This window comes from Poecile atricapillus, chromosome 1, assembly GCF_030490865.1.
Source record: "Poecile atricapillus isolate bPoeAtr1 chromosome 1, bPoeAtr1.hap1, whole genome shotgun sequence".
In the NCBI taxonomy this organism is placed as follows: Eukaryota; Metazoa; Chordata; class Aves; order Passeriformes; family Paridae; genus Poecile; species Poecile atricapillus.
The window spans coordinates 115,350,114-115,370,221 of record NC_081249.1 but is presented as its reverse complement, the minus strand read 5'-3'; positions in this window follow the sequence as shown (position 1 = coordinate 115,370,221).

Genomic DNA, 20,108 nt, shown 5'->3' with positions numbered 1-20,108 from the left:
CTGAGCTGCAGGGACAGGAACACTGTGAATGTGCCATGATTCATTCAGTCACAAAACAGCTAAGTCACCTCAAATACCTAAGGCCAGGATTATGCTTTCCTCTGATAATGAGTGCATTCTGTGAGATTTAAAAATAGGACATCCAAAAGCTGATTTACAGCATCCCTCACAGAGCACTGTGATCTTAATGTGACACCATTACAAGCGATACCATGTGCTGATTTACTTTTTTCCTCTGCTGGTTCCACTGGCACCATCTCCCTAGCACTCCCATTTCCTTTGTGGGAAATCTGCGCCCTGAAGTGCAGAAGAAGCTGCACTTTGGAGATCATTTACTACCGCAAGGCCACCATCACTTATTGAGCTGACCTGACCCGACGCAGTGATAAAAGGATGGATCACGCTGCACGGGCTGCTCTCAGTCTGGAGCAGTCACTATTAAATCTCACACAAACACAAGTGACGGATGTAAGGCACAGAACAGATGTTTGGGAGGTTTATGTGACTTCATGGGCCTCGTGTGCTGAGCACCGCTGCTAAGACCCTCTGAAAAAGCTGTGTTTGAAGGGCCTCAAAGGCACACAGGCCTTCAGCATCCTCTGCACGGGGCTGGATTCACGATCTCTGATTTGGAAAAAACAACGACTAGACATGTCCCCCCAAGCCCCCGTGGCGTTGTTCCTGCAGTGGGGGTGTGTGCTGCAGTTTGATGTATTTATTCATCCGCTGATAGCGATGGAAAAACCTCCATTCAAGGAAATGGGCTGGAAGCCAGGCCCACAGCGAGGCCTTGTCTGGAGCTGTTACTGTGATGGTGGATTCTGTAACAACTGTATCATAAAACACTTTACAAAAGAGTCATGAACTCTGGAAAAGAGTAAGGCTTATATATTCTGTTTAAACAGAGGAAGTTGCTCAGTGAGTTGGCAGCCAAGCACGACCCCCAGTTACGGGTAACCGAAGCCAACATCAGAGAAACTATAAAAGCAGATAGTTAATATCAAGGCTCACATCTTTCCACTCTGTTACTGATTCTTATGAGTATTTCTGAGCTGGATCTAGAGCTGGATAAGAGGAAAATGAAAGGGCTGTGTGAGGAGGGTGAAGGCCCCCTGCATGCAGACAGCCTGGGCACAAGTTAGTGCAGGCTGCCAGGTCACTGCTTGAAATTGCTTTTTCAGGGAAATCGATACCCAAATTCCTCTTGACGTCAGCGGGGGCCAGAGTTTCCCATTTTTGTCTAATAAAATGTCAGAGGGTGAAGTGAAGTAGCTATCACAGAAAGAAAGAATGCAAATATAAATAGAATGGGGAAAAATTAGTAGCTGACAAATATTCCTTACTTGTTGCATGGAAGATCTGGAAATTTAAAAAATCCCCACGTTTCTTTGAGTTCTGTAAAGAATAAATTCATCCACAGGTTTCTGGTTTTGGATGATAAATAGATGTCTGAATAAAAGGAAAGAGAGGAAATGAGAGGCAGGAACACATAACTTTTCACTCAGAAGGGTCTGAATCTTGGCTAGGACAAGGCAACAGCGTAAAATCATTTCTTGTATTCTTGAGCCAAGGTTTGATGGAATGGAGGCTTTAGTGACAACACTGCCTTAAATAAATGCCTCTCCTGGCCTCTCATTCCCACTCCTGGGCAGCAGCACACTGGGTCTGTGGAGCCATGCTGCAGACAGGCTCAAACAAGCGATCAAGTTTAGAATAAAAGCTCTGCAAGAGTGTTGGGAAGGCATTGGGAAGATGGTGATGCCATCAGATTTGGCAGGGGCGTGGAGCCGGTGACACCAGGATGCTTGACCTGTCTTTGCCTCCATGTTCCCTGGATTTGCCAGATCCTTGTCCCCATCCTCCTGACCACAGAGCCAGCTTCTGTGGGATGATGAGGGCAGCATGTTTGGGACATGAGCTGTAATCAAGCTCAGGACTGCCTGGCACGCAGCTCTTTATCCTCCTTCCCCCCACATCTATTAATCCTTCCTTTTCCCATGCTGTGCTGTCTTCCTTCCCCATTTCTGCACCCACCCCGAATTAGTTTTTCTTCACAGGGCCCAGCTTTGCCACCTCTGCACAGTCTGGTGTTTCTGACATGGCTCCCTGGGTAATATTGTCCTTACCTGGTGCTCCTGGATGTGCTAACTGGATGTGCTGGATGTGTTGCCCTAGCAGGGTCCTACTCCCCAAGGGATTCTCTCCAGTTATCAGTGACTTCTGGCCACTGCTCACTTAACACTTCCCTAACCACCTGCAGAATGCAGCCCTTATCTGTAACTTCCCTCACCTTATCTGTCCTTATCTCTCAGGGCCAGCAGTTTCCCACGTCCTCTCCAGTCACCTTAACTCCAGGCCAGGGCTCAGCCAGAGCCTTGTCAGCTGCCCACAGCTCTGGAAATGGAGGAAGGAAGAGGAAGATGGGGAGATAACGCTCCTCAGTCATTCACAGTCAGCCTGGGAGACTGCCCTGAGCTGTCCCCACAAGCAGCAGGCAGAACAGCCACCTGCAGAGTGGTTTTGCAGGAAAAGTTTGCCTGGTTTTGTGACTGCAGGATGAACTTGGATCAGTAATGACCAACTGCTGAGAAGGAAGCACCCAGTGGTGAGAGGTACAGGCAGGAACATCGTTAGTTAAGACCAACTAAAATAATCATTTCACACTGCTGGGTCAAGCTGTGGTGATGTTGGCTGGTCTGCTCTGTCTAGATTTAGGCACTGTTCTCCAAGAAGGATGTGAGGTGGAGACTATTTCAAAGAGAATTGGGTCTAAAAAACAAGACCTGTGGGGAAACATCAAAGGGAATGGAAATGTTCAGGCTAAAGAAAGGAAAAATGAAGGACAAGATGCCAGTAAACTTAAAATGCATAAATGAAGGCTGCACAGAGGAAAAAATAAACTGCTCTCACATGTGCCCAGGGCACAGAGGAAGCATTAATGGCCTCAAGGGAAGATCTTGTGAGGGAAGTTTCTTAATGAGCTTTGGACAAACATCTCGACCAGCTTGCCTTGGAAAACTGTGGAAGTTCCAGAAGGAAAAGTTTTTGAGAACAAGCTGGAGTGACACCTGTCAGGGTTGGGTTAAGCCCAAATGATCTTGCATTAAGCTGTGAGATTGATCTGTTGAGGACCCTTCCATCCCTGTCCTCAGGAAGGCCATGGAATTTCCCACAACAAGAGGAGAATTTGCTCCCTATTTCCTTAGCCCTTCTGATCTAAGCCATCAGCAACAATCGAGGAGGAGAAACTGATGGTGGAACTGGGGCTCTGTGACAGAAACCTGTTTGTTTGCAAAAGACGAAGTTTTGTGTCACTGAACCAAGCAGAAATCCTACATGAGGAGCCAATTTCTTTTCTCACAGTTTTCAGGCTCCTTCCAGCCAGCTCTCAGAGCAAAAATGTCCCCACAGGAGATTCTGATGCGGCCCCAGTGCTAAGTCAAACTGTACCTGGTGGGGTTTTTACTGCCTTCTCTTTGAATTCTTTCCATATTTATGCTCTTCTTTCAGAGACACCAAGCCTTCCCCTTCCTTTCTTCCCTTTGCATCCCATCATCCATCCTTTTGTGCCCAGGTTTTCATTTTGGGAGGCTGTGCCTGGTGACATGAACGTTACTTCTTTCAAGAATTGGAAGCAAAAGGTTACTTGAATAGGCACATTCAGAAAGATTTAATTCAAATCAAACCAATACTATGAATGACTAAAAACTCCTCACAAGCATGCAACATATGCAGGCAACAAAAACTACTTAGTGTTAGTCATGGTTGGGAATTATGCTTTAGGTGGAAAATTGTGAAGAGGAGCTTAAAATAACTGAGTGAAATGAAAAATAGATGAATGAAAAATAAGATATTTATTCTTATACTGTCAGGTGCTTAAGTTTGCACAGAGTCCTGAAGTTATGCAGACAAACTTTCCTTAGACTGGGAAAAAAAAAAAAAAAACCACAAAAATCAGCTACAAAGCAGTTAATGTTCATGGCAGATGCTCTGTTTGTTTAACAAGTGCTTTCAGGCTTTTTTTTTGCCTGGAGAGCAGTGTCTCTTTTTTCATGTTAATGGGCATGGTTCTTTTAAAAAACACCAAGTTAAGCAGCAAAGAATAAAACATATTTATTCTAAATGGAAAGGCAATTACCTCAGTGATGTTCCCCTGGGCATAAAAATCTACATGCACTGCTCAGTAGAGCTCCAGTAACCACTTTTGAGAGTCGTCTGCATGTAGAATTGAGTTGGTTTTAATTGCTTGTTGAATTACCTGGGTTTTAGCCCTCAGCCCTTCCAGCTGTAAATTGGTTACAAGCTGAAGTGGGAAATGCTGAGAAGTTGTGGGTTTCAAAACAAGCCTATAAAGTGCTTTCCCCTAGGTATAAGGAACTTCCAATTTGAATTGGTGTTCTCCTGTTGGGAAAAAAAAAATAAAAAAAGAAATTGCTGGGGATGCACCATTCAGATATCCAAACAGATTCAGGTTTTTCCAGACAGAGGGAGAAGAGCTTTTGGGTAGTTTTGGCTTAATTTCCACCTATCAGAGACAACAGATTGCCTCAGTGGTGTCTCCAGCTAATAGGAAGGAATACATTCACACCCACAATTACTACTTGTGTTTGAAAACTTCTGATGCATGAAACGAGGAGATAAAGCGGGATTTTTAAATGGGTGGATGTTCTTCAGTTAACTGAGGAACTTGGTTTGGATGGTAAGAATTCTGCTCTGATCCCTGCTGTGACTTCTGGGGAAAATCACATTCTCAGCAGCACCAATAATGCAATCCTGGAGGAGAAATGGTATCACCACAAAATGTCAGTAAGCTGAAAGCCAGCTACTTGAGGCTGAGCTGAACTTTACTGGTCTGTACAGCTCAGTGACTGAAACTCCCACCAGAGTCCAGGGTAAACCAGCATGGATTCACTCAGCAGGTCCTGGACAGAGCCCTGCCAGGGAAATCTCCTTTGCTGAACCTCACACATTCCTTCTTGCTCTGGGGCCTCCAAATGGACTGCCTGCTCTGGAGCTGTGCATCTGCCTTCATCCCAGAGGTGCTGGGATTCTGCTGCCCAGCAGGACATCACCCATTCCAAACAGCCAGGAAAGCTGAGATTCCACCACGTTTGTTGTTCAGAGGCAACGAGCTTTTTGAAGTGAGTCAGGGCGAGCCCAGTTCTCTGCTGGAGGAGCACAGACCCTGCACAGAGAGCAGGATCTCTGCAGAACCAGGCACAGAGCGCCTCCACGCCGAGGTGCAGACTGTGGAACAGGAAGGTGCCAGAGCTGGGACAGCCACAGTCAGGTATGGAGCTGCAGTCAGTCACCAGAGGGGCAGCCAAGGAGATCTCAGTGTGCTGCTGGTTGTGCCAAGGCAGCTCCTCCAGCACATGCAGCACATGGACACTCCTGGCCCCGCTGTGTGTGCTGACACCTGCCACGAGGGCTCGGGGAGGAACGCTCCAGTCAGCACATACATTACATCACACTAGTATTTTTTTCTTTGCTCTGGCAAATTTTAACTGGCTTCTTTCTTTTCTTCTTCTTTTTTTTTTTTTTTTTTTTTTTTTTCTCCTCCCCCTGGTGTGATTCAAATACCAGGCTGAGGAGGTCATTGAGAGGAAGGATTTGTTCTGTGCTTGGCTGGCTGGAACCCAGTGTCAAGCTTGAGGCAGGATTGTGCTTCAGGAGGCAGCCAACGCACAGAACACGCTGTGTAGATGTCCTGCACAACGCCGAGGGTCCCTCTGTCCCTGCCCTGCAGTGAGTTACCCACTGAAGGAAAGACACAGGCTATGTTTTTATCTGCAAACACAACAGCACTGCAGCACACTCAGGTCAGTTCTGCTTTTCACCCTGAGGCTGATCCCAGAGTCGCTGCTGGGAAGTGTCCCCCAGCCTCTGGAGCCACCCTGCAGACAGCACTAATGCCTGGTGGAAGGATGCAGCTGCACATCAATGCTTGGAGCAGGGATGGGATCCAGGCTCACATCCTCACTTCAGTGCATGAATCTCAGGGGAGATGAAGGCTGTGCAAAGCGGGGATTATTGAGCAGGAGGGTCTGAGTGTCCCACGCCGTGTCTGGCAGCACACGTGCGCTCTCCGCCGTGCGATGTGGTGCAGGACATGGAACTCCCTGAGCCTCCTGCTCTCCATCCACATCCCTGCTCTGCCCCCAGCTCTGCATGCCTGCACAAATGTCCCTGTGGAAGTGCTTTCAAGACAGCTGTGACATTGCAGAGCCCAGCTCAGCCACGGGGCTGCTTTTATTGCAGAAAGGGGCACCGAAAAATTCCTCTCTCCTTTCTAGTTATGTCTTCCTTACAGGAAGTTTTTGATATGGCTTTGGTCCAGCTGGATCTCTGAGGAAAGGAGAGTCTTTCCACACATAAACCTGCCTTGAACTTTATGGTTTTTTTTAAAAACAAACATTGACAAAGTTAAACATGTCATTGTCAGTTGGTTTAATGAGAGCAGGGAGGGGAAAGAGGTTGTTTTAGGCATGTGAGACTTCTTGCTCTTAAAAACAAAATGGAAACTTAAAACCAAACAGTGCATATGGGCCCAAACGATCTCTGCAGGCAAAGGGGCTGCAAATAAAGAGGGTTATTTTAAGGACTCAGTAAGTAATGAAGTCCCCCTTTAGGTTGGGCTGATCACAAGCGAATGAATAGTGACTCCAATTTCAGAGCACACAGCCTGGGGAAGTCACAGCCCTGCCTGGCTGGCCTTTAAAGTACTTGAAGCCTCTCTGTGAGACTTAATTTGAGGACAAAGGGAATAAAACAGGAAGCACATCACTTTGTGGATGCGTGTCCTTCTGTGACAGAAATTCTCCCACAGGGAGGAAGAAGGACTCATCTTCATTGACACAGCAAGGCCTCTCTGGTAACACTCTCACAAAGGGTCTGAAGTAGATAAAAACCTCCAAAATCTGTCCACATCATCCCTGCCTTGTAATGTTTTGTGAGGAATGAGGACTAGAGAGAGCTCTTTGGGAAGAGCCCCATAAAGAAGCACGCAGTGCCACTGCCTCCAAAAAAAAATTACTCCTGAGGCTGCTTTTGGTGTTGGAAATACTCATTTTGGTTTTGTGCAACAGGCACAGATGGACTGGCAACAAAAGGAATCTGGCTGTGTCTGCAGTGCACCTATCTGGATTGGCAGAGAGGGATTTTGAGGGGCAGAATGAGGGATTTATTGGAATGTGGGCATCTGAAATGGGAAAGGGCAGGATTCCACAAAAGGAAGTGATGCCTTTCTCTCAGAGAAACCGGGCACATCAGAAGGAACCAGAGACCTTGGAGAGCTCAGAGACCTTTCCTTCACCACTCCAGCAGAGCCAGTGCATTCCTGAGCTCCACACAAGGCGGATCTGACCTTATTTCAGCCTCTCCTCTGAGGCAAACCAGCCAATTCCATCTGCAAGTCCAACCTGAGGCAGAGAATTTTGGGATTACACAATAATTCAATTGAATTTCTGTTGAAGATTATTCCCAGGGTAAATACAATTATCTAGACATGTGACAGCAATTCAGGAGGAGCACAGTGTAGAAATTGGTTGTGTTGAGTGATATTTCTGGATGTTTCTTAGCTGTACACATATGACAAAGATGTCTAAGCTAGTGACTGAGGACTTGCATCAATGTCTTCCCAAAGTGAGGGCTGACACTAAGAATTTTCAAGCTGTGGAAAACAGAGAAAAATGGACAAAAATACAGAATGAGCAGACTGACAGGAATTTGTGGTAAAGCCAGATTACTACGAGTTCTATTTTATTTTGGTTCTGCTGCTCTACGAGTCAGAGAAATGTGTTGGTAGGCACAGGAATAGCCATTTTTGCTGGTCTATGTGCACGTATAGGTATTGCTGTGCACATACTAATGTACAAAACTTACCCAGAACCTGTTTCTTCTCTGAGTCAGCAACCCACAAGGCTCAGGGCTAAGTGCAATTTCTTCTGAAGAAAAGGATAATTACAGTTCATTAGTAGATTAGGCACTCGGTTCTCTTTAGAGAACACACTTCAGAGCACTGCCTTTGCTTGCTCTTGAAGCAAGGCAAAATCAGGTTTTAAAAAAAGCATAATCAAAAAGTGCTGCATAACTCTAAATGCCAGTAAAGAGAAGAAAAACACTTTAAAGCTTAAAGAAATCCTCTTGTTCTTTATACTCTGTGGGTAAAGTCTTGGACTTACAGAAGCCAAAGGCAAGACTCCCACTCATTTTAGTGGGGCCAACATTTCCACATGCTTTGTGAATTCTCACTGGGTATGACTTGATCCCTTCTAAAGGGATTTATAGCAAGCAGGAGAAGCTACAACTCCATAAAAAGTTGGTGTGTACACATGAAGTGAATTAGTAGACAGACAATTTCGACACTTGAAGTCGGGTTTGCAAATGGAGCTCTTTATCAGCTTGAGCAAATGCAGTGTAGTAAATCCAGATAATTCCTGGAGAATTTCTGAGCCTGTGGTTTCTGAGTTTCACCCTTTGCCTGCCAAGAGCCTGACTCTGCAACCAGCACCAGTTCTGTCCCAGTAAGGAATTAAGATCACATCCCTGTAATGCATTCCAGGATATTCTGTGTTACCTCCACAGACAGCAAGCGTAGATGTTAAACCTGGAACTTTTCTGTTCCAGGGAACTCGATTGATTTTCCATATAGAAAAATACCTTCTATACCTTGAAACACATGAGAATCACACACCTGAGTACAAGGCAGAGTTTTAAAATATCCTGCCATGAATTTTACATTAAGAGGAAATATGAATGAAGAAGTCAAACTGTGGCTTTTTAAACAAACAACCCAGCTTTAAATTAAGGAATCTGGGATTCTTCTGGTAATAAAAGGTAGAGATCAAGTTGACTGTGCTACACAGATGGACTAAAATTAATCTTGAAAAAGATTTTTTTAGCAACCTAAATTCCCTCCTTCCCCACCATGGGCTTGGAGCTGGCTGGGGCAGCAGTGGGGCCATGGGCAGGTTAAATATCCCAGCTGATAATAAAGGTATTAATCTGAAGTGCTGCCTATGCATTTACCTCAATGCTCGTAAACCATCAGGCTGCAAAAGCAAAATGCTTTATTTCATTCCAGAGCAGACTTGCATACCCTTGAGTCTCCATTATGGTGAAGGGGAAGCATGGTGTGTGTATAAACCAGGCTGTCTGACATCCAAAGGCAGAGCAGTCACAGCCTCAGGGTTTGCCACAACTCTTGTGCTTGGGGCTGCAATTGAGCGTCTCAACTTCAAGGAAGAAATCTTTTTAAAAACAAGAATAACCCTCCAAATGATCCTGACACAAGCTAGCATATTTACTTCACATATTTCTGGAATATTTCTGGACTTTTGAAAACAGGATTCAAAGTGCTGCGAGAAATTTGCCACCTGCAGCATTCAGGCCAAGGCAGCATGGGGAGGGTCCCAGTGACAAGCAGAGGAACACAATGGAATTAGTCAGGGGAAAGTTTTATTTTCCTCTGCGGCAGCAAATGAATTTGCTAAGATCTCAGAGCTATTGGAACATAATTCCTAACACTTTAACAATCTAGGTTATGCATTATGTACACCATATTTGCATGTTTTACAAAGGATTAAAATGAGTAGTAGATATCAGAAGTTGCTGGCATGAACAGGATGTGCTGCAGATGGCTAAAAGGCATCAGCAGGAGCTTGGACCTCATTGACCAGTGGGGTCTATCTGCCCTTTTTTCTAAGCACAGTGAAATACTGTGAGAGTTAAGGAAAGCTTTCAGTCTAATCAAAACTTAGGCAATAATCAATCATTAAATGAATTAAACTATGAGGGCAAGAGGAAAAGCTTTTAGTATTTGAAAGCAGAGTGGAGGGAAGGACTGTCCCAAAGCCCGGCACAGGACAGATGTTGCTGGGATGAGGCAGCAGGGCAGCTGTTCATCCACACATGCAGACTCTCCACGAGCTCACCTTGCCTCTCCACAAGTGTGTGTGGAAGGCATGAACAGAACAGGATGGGAAAATGTGCTCCTTCCCCAGAAACCACCTCTGCTTCCAGGGATCACAGGGTTAGGGACTACAGGACTGTCTTGGGTTGCACTGCAAGATGTAACCACAAGTTTGTATTCTGTTACCAGCTGTTAAAACCAGGTGGGGCAGTGTTCTTTATCTCTCCCACCACCCATCCTCCCTCCAGGGGGAAATCTTCTGTTCATGGGCCATTGAGTCTCACTGCATGACTGATACAATTCCATCATCCCACTGGGACATGCTCCACCCAGGGGGAGGAGCCGAGCATTCCTACCTGGATATAATCTGAGATTTGGAACACCACAGTCAGCCTTTCTCCACTGGATTCCCAGAGGAAACCAGGACCCACCTACAGCAGCCCTGGAGCTTCAGAGGAAAACTGCAGCCTTTGTACAGGATCATTGCTTCAGCAGAAGCCCATCTGTCACTGCAGGAGGACTGCAGGCACCATTTAGTGAGAGTGCTAGCAAGACGTGCCCAACAGGGTGTCAGGTTGTATCCTGACTCTGTCAGTGGTTTTTGTACTACTGCATTGTATTTTAATGTTCCTAGGAAAGAACTGTTATTCCTACTCCCATATCTTTGCCTGAGAGCCCCTTGATTTCAAATTTTTAATAGTTTGTAGGGAGGGGGTTTACATTTTCCATGTCAAGGGAAGCTGCATTCCTTAGCAGACACCTGTTTTTTCAAACCAAGGCAAGGACACAATTTAAATCATAAAGCGCTGATTTTCTTTGAAGTTTGCTCTAACTACTTGCTTTCCCCATAAATCCTGCCATATTTTTATTCCCAGGATACTTCAATAATTTTCACTTGTTGAACTATTTCAGTTCAATCTGAGTTTAGAGCAACAACTTCTCTTTTGCATTCCACTCCCAGTTGTTGCCCTGCACCATGACCAGAGGCAAACTGTGATATTGAGTACCCAGGGTGCTCCTTTGGATAGTTTTTATTCCTTGTTCACATGAACATGAAGGACAAGCCTGCTCTCTGAGGGAACCTGCCTTGGGCTGTCTACTCACCTTGGTGCAAGCAGGACATTTGCCATCGTGTGAGTGACCAGTTCATACACCGAAAAAAGCTGGGTGCAAAAGCAGTTTAAACTGTTTGGCCTTTTCAAAGCAATATTTCTCCCTTCTCCTTCCAGGCAGGGGAAGAATTATGTTCCCCTTTATATGACAATTTTAAAAGTAGCTGGTTCAAAGCAAACAGTCAAATGAGCTCAGGGGCCTTCCTGACTCTATCACAGAATGCTGTGTGTAGCCAGCTGCAAGAACTGCAATTTGTAAGAACCAACAAGTGGCCTAAAGAATGAAACCCTCCACCTGGCAAATCATTTCAGGTTTCCATGGGCTCCCTCTGCCCTTCACTGCCTTGTCACATACTTATCTCACAAATTCTCTGGAGGAAGAAGCATTTTTTTACCCCATTTGCAGCATCGCCAGCACAAATAGGTTCCAGCTAAGGCTGGTGGGTGTTGTCATCATGGAAATAATTGCAAGGATCAGATTTACAGTGGAGCCTCCATAGCTCTTCTTGAGGTTACACAGCAATGTTTCCCTTAGCTCTGCAGCCTGATGTGCAAACCACACTTATTCTGGGGAGTTTCTGACAGAAACTTGGCTTTTAGGAGCACTTAAACCCTTGAGCTGTTGCTATTGCACTGGATTGAAATGCTTTCTTGAGCAGGGGTGGACTGAAGCCCACATGTGCATGTTTTGTCGTAGGTGGTTTTTAAAGCCCCCATCCTTGGGAGATGTGTTGCCTCTCTCACCCCTCTCCAGACCTAAATTTCATGTGTTTATGAGTCAGATTGTTTCCCCCAGGTGTTCCTCTGGAGCCTGCAGTGGGCTCCCAGCCACCCCATCACTGCCCGTGGGGAGGAAGTGTGACCCCATGCAGAATGAGGCAAACTTCCTACCCTGGGCCTTGAATTACTGGAACTGCAAACAATTTGCATTATTCATGGAAAACAGGCCTTTCCTCAAGAACCCTTCAGCCAGCATCAATGGAGAAGCGTCAACTGCACAGGCTATGCTCCTTGCTGGGATTGTTACTAATATCCATCACAATGAGAAAACTGCTCTCTCTTCCTTGTGAACAGAGAGGATTTAAACATCTCCCCTCTGCAGAAAACAGGTGATTCATCTCTCTTGCTGGGAGGAAAGACTGACATATGTTGAACATATTGTACCCATGCTTGTGGAGTTATAAAGCTTCCTCTGCAGGCAAGGATGGCTCAGAGGAAAACGCCTTCCTTTGCTCTCCCTTCCCTCCAGTGGAGCCCATTTGATCCTTTCCAGGCTGTAAACAAAGCTGCCTGTGTGCTGTTGGGAAGGGCTGCTCCAAGATGGGACATGTGCAGCTGAAACCAACCACAGAGAGAATGGCTGGGGCTTGGCTAAATTTGATTAAAGTCATTCCCTCACTTAGGCTGGGAACCCAGACAATCTAAAAATACTTTGGTCCTTTCCTCTGACTCTGATTTTAGGCCTGTGCTCTGCTTTTCTTTCTGTTAGATGACAGAAAATGTTATCTAAAGGGATGTTGGGTTTTTTCAAGGTATGTTCTAATCTATAGCCATTTGTCTGGTGAAAAAATGCAGGTGCCTGCTTTCTGGGGGGATTTTTTTCTTCAGGCTGCAGGCTAGCTGAAGTAAAAATTCTTACCTTGCCTTCTTCCAGCATGTGACACAAGCCTGGTGCCATCAGCTCAGCTTCTGCAAAGAGGTCCCAAAAGTTACTACCCAAGTTTTCTTTCTGAGCAGAAGGACTGGATTAACAAAAGGAACTCTGCTTTCCAGCAGACTGATGTCTGTGAATGTGCAATGCTGCCACCTCCGAGGGCTGCTCTGCTCTGATCTTTCTGGTTAATTTTGAATTAAGGTGAGAGGAATTCTCTAACTCACTGAGACTTAAAAGCCTCTCTGCAGCTCCGTCTTCAGTCCCTGTGGGTTCTGTCCAATTCCCTGTGCCCTTGGGTGTAAAGGAGATCATGAAATGCTGAGATATACCTTGACTTGTCCAGTGCTGCACATTAGTTCACAATTATAGCTCAGAGACAGCCCCGGGCTCTGCACGAACTGAAATCAATCACTGGCACTGACAGCTTGACAAAAGGGTCAGGGGAAAGATTTCAAGTTATTTTCCATGGTAGTGACTGCTCAAGTACTGAAATCTGGTCGAGATCCTGACTAGTTAATCACTGCCAGGTTGGCTTTAACCTTTAGGTATCAGAAGTGGCCACCCATAACTGAAATAAGGCTTGAATTTATGGTCATATTACAATGGAGAGCCTGTGGCACTTTTCCCCACCACTTTTATGTGCCACTGCCCTGTTGAAACCATGCTACATAAAAACTGACAAAATACTTGAAGAGGATGGACAGGATAAGGAAAAACAATAGGAAAACAATAGGAAAACAAAGGAAAACAAAGGAAGGGAAAACAAAGGAAGGGGAAGGGGAAGGGGAAGGGGAAGGGGAAGGGGAAGGGGAAGGGGAAGGGGAAGGGGAAGGGGAAGGGGAAGGGGAAGGGGAAGGGGAAGGGGAAGGGGAAGGGGAAGGGGAAGGGGAAGGGGAAGGGGAAGGGGAGGGGAGGGGAGGGGAGGGGAGGGGAGGGGAGGGGAGGGGAGGGGAGGGGAGGGGAGGGGAGGGGAGGGGAGGGGAGGGAAGGGAAGGGAAGGGAAGGGAAGGGAAGGGAAGGGAAGGGAAGGGAAGGGAAGGGAAGGGAAGGGAAGGGAAGGGAAGGGAAGGGAAGGGAAGGGAAGGGAAGGGAAGGGAAGGGAAGGGAAGGGAAGGGAAGGAAAGGAAAGGAAAGGAAAGGAAAGGAAAGGAAAGGAAAGGAAAGGAAAGGAAAGGAAAGGAAAGGAAAGGAAAGGAAAGGAAAGGAAAGGAAAGGAAAGGAAAGGAAAGGAAAGGAAAGGAAAGGAAAGGAAAGGAAAGGAAAGGAAAGGAAAGGAAAGGAAAGGAATCAGAAGATTCCAATAACAGCTTAAACTTTCAGTCAAAAGAACTTTATAGCATAAATACCTCCTCCTCAAAAGACAGAACACTTAAAGCAGGTGAGTATTTTTTTTTTTCCCAAGCAATAAAATCACAGAGAAAAGTAGTTCTAGGCTAACCAAAGCAAGTCACAGCTTCAGGTCAAAATATACATTGCTTCAGCAGGGAAAAAGAAAAAAAAAAAAAAAAGAAAAAAAAAGGAATAGAAGAGAAAAAAAAGGCATTCAGAGAATTTGAAATGGTTCAGCTTCTCTTTTCACACTGGCATGTTCAGCTCCTCACTTCACAATGCCATTTTCATTTCAAATTGACCTTAAAACAGGTTTTAAAAAAATGAGAATGAAATATTTGGATCATCCTCAGGCAATTCCCTCCTTTTTCCTTCCTTCCTTTCCTTCTAAGGATCCAAATCAACCCCCCAAACCATGATTCCTTTTTAAAGGAGAAAGAAACCTTCTGAGAATTGGGAATATTTTGCCAACCAGGCCCCTTGTATTTTTCTCCTGCGTTACAGAAGTGACTGGTGTAGCCACCGATCCCTCCAGACTGTGGACAGATCCAATAAATGCCAAACTCGTCCACTCCAGAATCCTTGCAGCAAATGCCAAGCATGCCCTTATTAATATTCTGTGAAGGTCTGGGGATCAACAGTAGCATGCATAATAGCATTTAATGACAGCAGGGCTTATTATCAGGATGATTTGGCCTCATCTGGCCTCTACTGGCAAAATAATGTGCATAATAAGGTATGTTAATGTTGGGCTCTTTGGCAGGTCTTGGAAGATGAGACAGTGCAGCTGGCAGGATGAAATGGGAGCAGCTGGAAGGGGAAGATTTGGGTCCTACCTATTGAAACATTTGACATTTGGTGTCTGAGGGGAGCACTGTTTAGAGCTAATAAATAACTCAGCAATGATGACAACCTGTAATGACAGCTTTTATTATGGTCTGGTTAATCCTCAGATTCAGCTTTGTCCTACCAGGCCATCTGCCACACATTTATTTTTTAGTATTTCCCTTCTTGCTTTGTTAAGTGTGGTGCACTTGGGAAGTTGTGGCCAAGACAACCATTTTCCCAGATAACCTGCTGAGATCCTAAATGCCTGGGAAACCCAGACTGAACCCCAGAGTTTCTGTCAGAACTGACTGCAAGGTGTGCACAGTGTCCTGTGTGGGCCTTGGAAGTGACAAATTCCTGCAAACATCGATTTCCAGGTGATTTCCAGCTGCACAAACTCCACCAGCCAGGAATGGCTGCAGGTCTCAGAGCTGGACGTGTGCTAAAGGAAAGAAGCAGCAATAAAATATTACGAAAAGAGGGAAGCGGTCTGGAAGGGCAACACCCAGAGCATCCCAGGAGGTGTTTGTTACCTTGTTTGTAGCTAGGAAAGAGCATCAGAAACTTAACTTACCAGGTTAGCATGGAGAAAAAGCAGTGGAGAGGAGTTTGGAAAGAAAGCCAGTTGAGGACAGGTCTGTAAGTTGATTTCTTCACAAAGCGGCCCAGGTCATAGAACAAGCTCAAACACTGGACCAAAAAAGGAAAAACAATGGAGAGACTTTAGGACCCCCTTAAAAACAGCAGTTTGCAGAAAAGATTGTCCATCTCACTGGGAAGGGCCACACCACAGACACCTTCTCTAAGCCCCACCAGGATCTGAGGTGCAGCTGTCCTGGAAATCAGCATCTTGCATATAAGATGTGCTATAAAAACAAATGCTTGAGGCCAAAAGAGGAGCCTTTATAACACTGTAGACACTTTAAAAATATTCTTTAGCTTCCCTTAGGGAAGAAATTAAAAACTTCCAAATGAATGGTTCAGCCTTCATCTGTGTGGGTTCCCTTTTGTTGTCTCATGAGTAAGATCCCAAGGAAGAAGTGGGTGCCCTTTTCAGAGAGTTTTGCATGTACCAGCCTATTTTTCACCTGTTAATTGATTTCCATCCCATCACTCACACCGTGATGTTCCAGCACCATCACAGCAGCCTTCTCTGAATATGAAATGCAATTCATGAAAGCAGCTCTGTCTCCTGATCGTGCACTTAATCATAGTTAATAATACCTAAATATAATGGAGTGGGCACTGCACTAGGGCAGCAAACAAACAATTCCTGTGCTCTCCCACTGCACTTGGAGCACACTGATGGCTCTCCTGGGGAGCCTGGCTCACAGGCACTCTGGATCTGCTTTGGCATGCAAGGAAAATTCATGTGGAAACAGTCTGCTTGTCCCTCTTTCGCTTTGTCCTGCCTCCAGCCCAGTCCTTCAGGGCCTCCCCAGCCACAGGGAACCAGGAGAGCTCCCAGACTGAGTATGGAGGGAGGGAGAAGGGGTTAAGGCTCTGGAGATAACCTGTTAGGCAGAAAGAACCCCAAACATACCCTGCAGCAGCATTATCTCAGCCTCTAGGACCAGCTCAGTAATTCCTCAGAACTCAGGAAAGTCTCCTTTTCCACAAGAAGGAGGAGGCCACTGTCTCCCATCTCTGACCTGATTCTAGGAGCTCTCAGGAGCAAAAAGGCCACTGTGGTGTCCACTCAGGGACACCCCCAGGGACAGTGGGCAACTCCCCAAACACTTTTTCCTTCAAGTCCCTCTTTGCAAACTGGGCATGATGTTTATTTGTGCCCAAAGGGGGTTTAAATTCCATGGAACTTGCAAGGCCCTCAGCCAGCAGTGCCAGAGTTGTTGAGAGACTCCCCTAAAAACACATCAAGCCAGAGATCAGACACATTTCTGCCTCTTTATAAAGTGCTGACGAATCATGGGACAAACACCAAAAAAGCCTGGACACTGAAGGTTTTTCCACACTATTCATGGCATGATCACTACAGAAGCATAAGTAGAACAAAGCTTCATACCAGATAGTCTTGGCTTCTTTTTTTTTTTTTTCACTAGATGAGCCACAGATGTCCTTTACAGAATAAGTTATAAAATACATGTAAACATTTGTCACTGTGTGGGGTTTTTTTTAATGTCTCACTCCTGTCTTTCAGTAGGACTTTGATTGGACTCCCTAGGAAAAGCAATGAGAAAACCTTAATTAAGATTTTGCTGCTCCCTGGACATCTGTTGTAGAGCGTTATATAAAATATTACACGTGGTTATAAATACACATTCATCTTTTATTTTAAACACATTAGTAATTGGGTTTTATGGGGCCATGGGGATTTATTAGGCACAGGATTGCAGCACTGAAGGCACACACGCATGCCCAGGGATGGAGACATGGATGTGGGCATGGAGGCGATCCTGGGATATCCACAAAGCCCTGGGAAAGCTTTCTGCCAGCTCCCACACGAGCAGTGCGTGCTTTGCCTCTGGGGTTCCAGGCACACTCACCGCAGCTCTGCCACTGCAAAAATGGCTCCAATGTCCTGTGAACCAAGGGTATTTGGGGACAGCAATAACCCACAGCAGTTTTGGTCTTTTCTGGAGCTCTATAAATGGCTTTCTGCTCCGAGGCATGTGATTCCATGGAAAGCAGCTCCTCAGGATGGGTTTGTTATCTCAGCCAGTCAAAACCAGCGATGGGAGAACTTTGCAATCAGTGCTGCCACACTTAGAAACAGTGCAAAAAAGGAAGGCTCATCATCCCTTTATTCACCTGTTCTGGATGATCCAACAGATGGGATTATGTCTTTTCCAGAAGATGTTGAGAGAAGTTGCAATGAGTTTAAAGATACATAATAAAACCCTGCCTGATAATGGTGGTTACCAATACAGCTCATAACCATTGCTGGGCTAAGCCTCAGACTTCCTGAAGCTTCTCCATCATCTCTGCACGTCATCATGTGACAAATGCATTGCTAATTAACAGCAGCTCCTTCTTGCAGACTGCTCTCAGAGTGTTTCATTAATTATCAGCTCGGAAGCGCAGAGGCCCCTGAGCAGCTGCCTCGGGAATGCTGCTCCCTCTCCAGGTCCTGCTCCGGAGGGGCAGCGAGGAGACAGCGTGAGGACAGCTCCTCTTTTTTTCCACAAGCCTGAGCACTCCAGCCCCAAAGCTGAAGGTGATGAATAGAGCAGAGCAGTGCAGGCAGAAATCTCACTTTTTTTTCCACTGTCACATCAGAGTACACACAGGACAAGGGGAGAGAGTCAATTGCTGCATGCATTTGTCAGGTTGGTTGCTTGCTCAATTTGGGACTTTCCCTGAACTCCCATTCCTCTTTATTTTTATTCTTTTTCCCTTCTGCACCATCTTCAGAGTTGTCTGTCACTTTGGCCTCTCCCAGCCTGTGCAGATGAGCTTTCCAGCTCCACATGGAAACAGCCTGATGGTGCCGACTCACTGGATAAGGAACATTTTGTCTGAAACAAGCAGCTTCAGTGAGCTCATTATTCACTCCAGTGCACAGGACACAGGCAAGAACCTGGGTCAGATTCCCAGCATTTCCCTGGAGCTGGTGTCCCTGTGGGCTTGTTCTCTTCCCACAAATGCACTTAAGGAAATTCAGGCTGGTTTGTAAAGTTTCCCAGCCAAGCGAGAGGGATTTCCAATAATTCCTTACAGTTAAATCACTGAATCCCAGAATGGTTTGAGTTGGAATGGACCTTAAAGTTCATCTCATCCCACCCCATGCCATGGGCAGGGACATTTCACTATCCCAGGTGGCTCCAAAGTCTGTCCAACCTGATCTTGGACACTTCCAGGGGTCCAGGGGCAGCCACAGCTTCTCTGGGCACCCTGTGCCAGGCCCTCACCACCCTCACAAGGAAGAATTTCTTCCCAATATCCCATCTCAACCTACTCTCTGTCAGTTTGAAGCCATTCCCCTTGTCTCATCCCTCCTTCCCAAGCCTCCCAGCCTTAATGTCTTACCTGGGTTTTGCAGCTGCTCAACACAGTAAGTGTACTTGACAGAATTCCAAAGGCACCAGCTGATTAATGTGGCTTTTAGGAGGACGTGGTGCTCAGAGCTGACCTCAGGGCACCCCTGATTACCTCACAACCAGCGAGGAAAATCCATCCCAGTAACCCCCTGTCTTGGGAAACAGGAGTCTGGACGTGACATCACTCACAAGGCAGTTATTGCAGTTTGCATCACTCCATGAAAAGGCATGAAAATGTGAGTGAACCTCCCCTTTTCCAGCCAGGACTGCTGATCTCCTGAGCTCCTGGCATGACTCTGGATCTCCCTGTCCTTCTCCAGGGCTTGCCAGGATCCCAAGCCTGCTGTGGCACCCAGGGGCAGCACACCCATCCCACACAGAAGGCTGTGGTATCCTGCCTCTTCCCTGTGTGCTTCCCCAGCTTGCTCCCACCCAGCTTCCCAAACCACAGCTGCCTCCCTGGCATGCTTGGCCTGCCCTGTCCTTCGCCTCTTCCTCTCCAGCTTCCCCTCCTGCTGCCAGGAACCACTTTAGACCATCTGGGGGATGATTTTAACCTGCACTCAGACCTTTGGGGCCATGGCCCGTGTGCCCACCTGGGATCACTGGGGTTGCTGCCCCCGTGTCATCTGGACCCTGTTTGGTGCCACCAGGCTCGGGTTTGGAGATGGATGGCCACACTCCTGAGGCTGATGCTACCAAAACCCAGCCAGGGCACCACAGGGAGGTGACTTCCCATGGCCCTAAAGCAGAGGGAAGCAGCCACCAGCCAGCAGGAATTGTCAGGGCCCGAATCCTGGCAGCGGGAGAGGTGGAGAGGATGCTTCCCCCAGGGGGAGAACACGCCTTGTTTCATGCAGAAGTGGACTTGGCAAGCCTGACCTACATTTTGGATGGCTCTGGTGCAGCAGACTGGAAACTCTGTGGCAGCTCCAGATTAAAAAAGAAAATAAAATAAAAGTGGGGCAGGCTTTTGTTGGATTACAGAAATGATTAGCATGAAACATGATTCTGTGTCTTATTTAATTGCATTAATTGAATGTTCCCCCCTCATGTTTTGTATTCAAGATGCTGCTGGATATTGCATGGAAAACAGCCACACAGAGCTGAATGTTTAGCCTAGCAGGGAGAGAAAGACTGATATTTATTTTTCCTCTGAAAACATAAGAATATATCCGGAATGAGCCCATACATTGGACGCACCCATTAAAACTAGAGGCAGCTAAAGAGTGCAAAGTGCCAATCAATATCTGCGTTTTCCTTGTTAGGTTCCT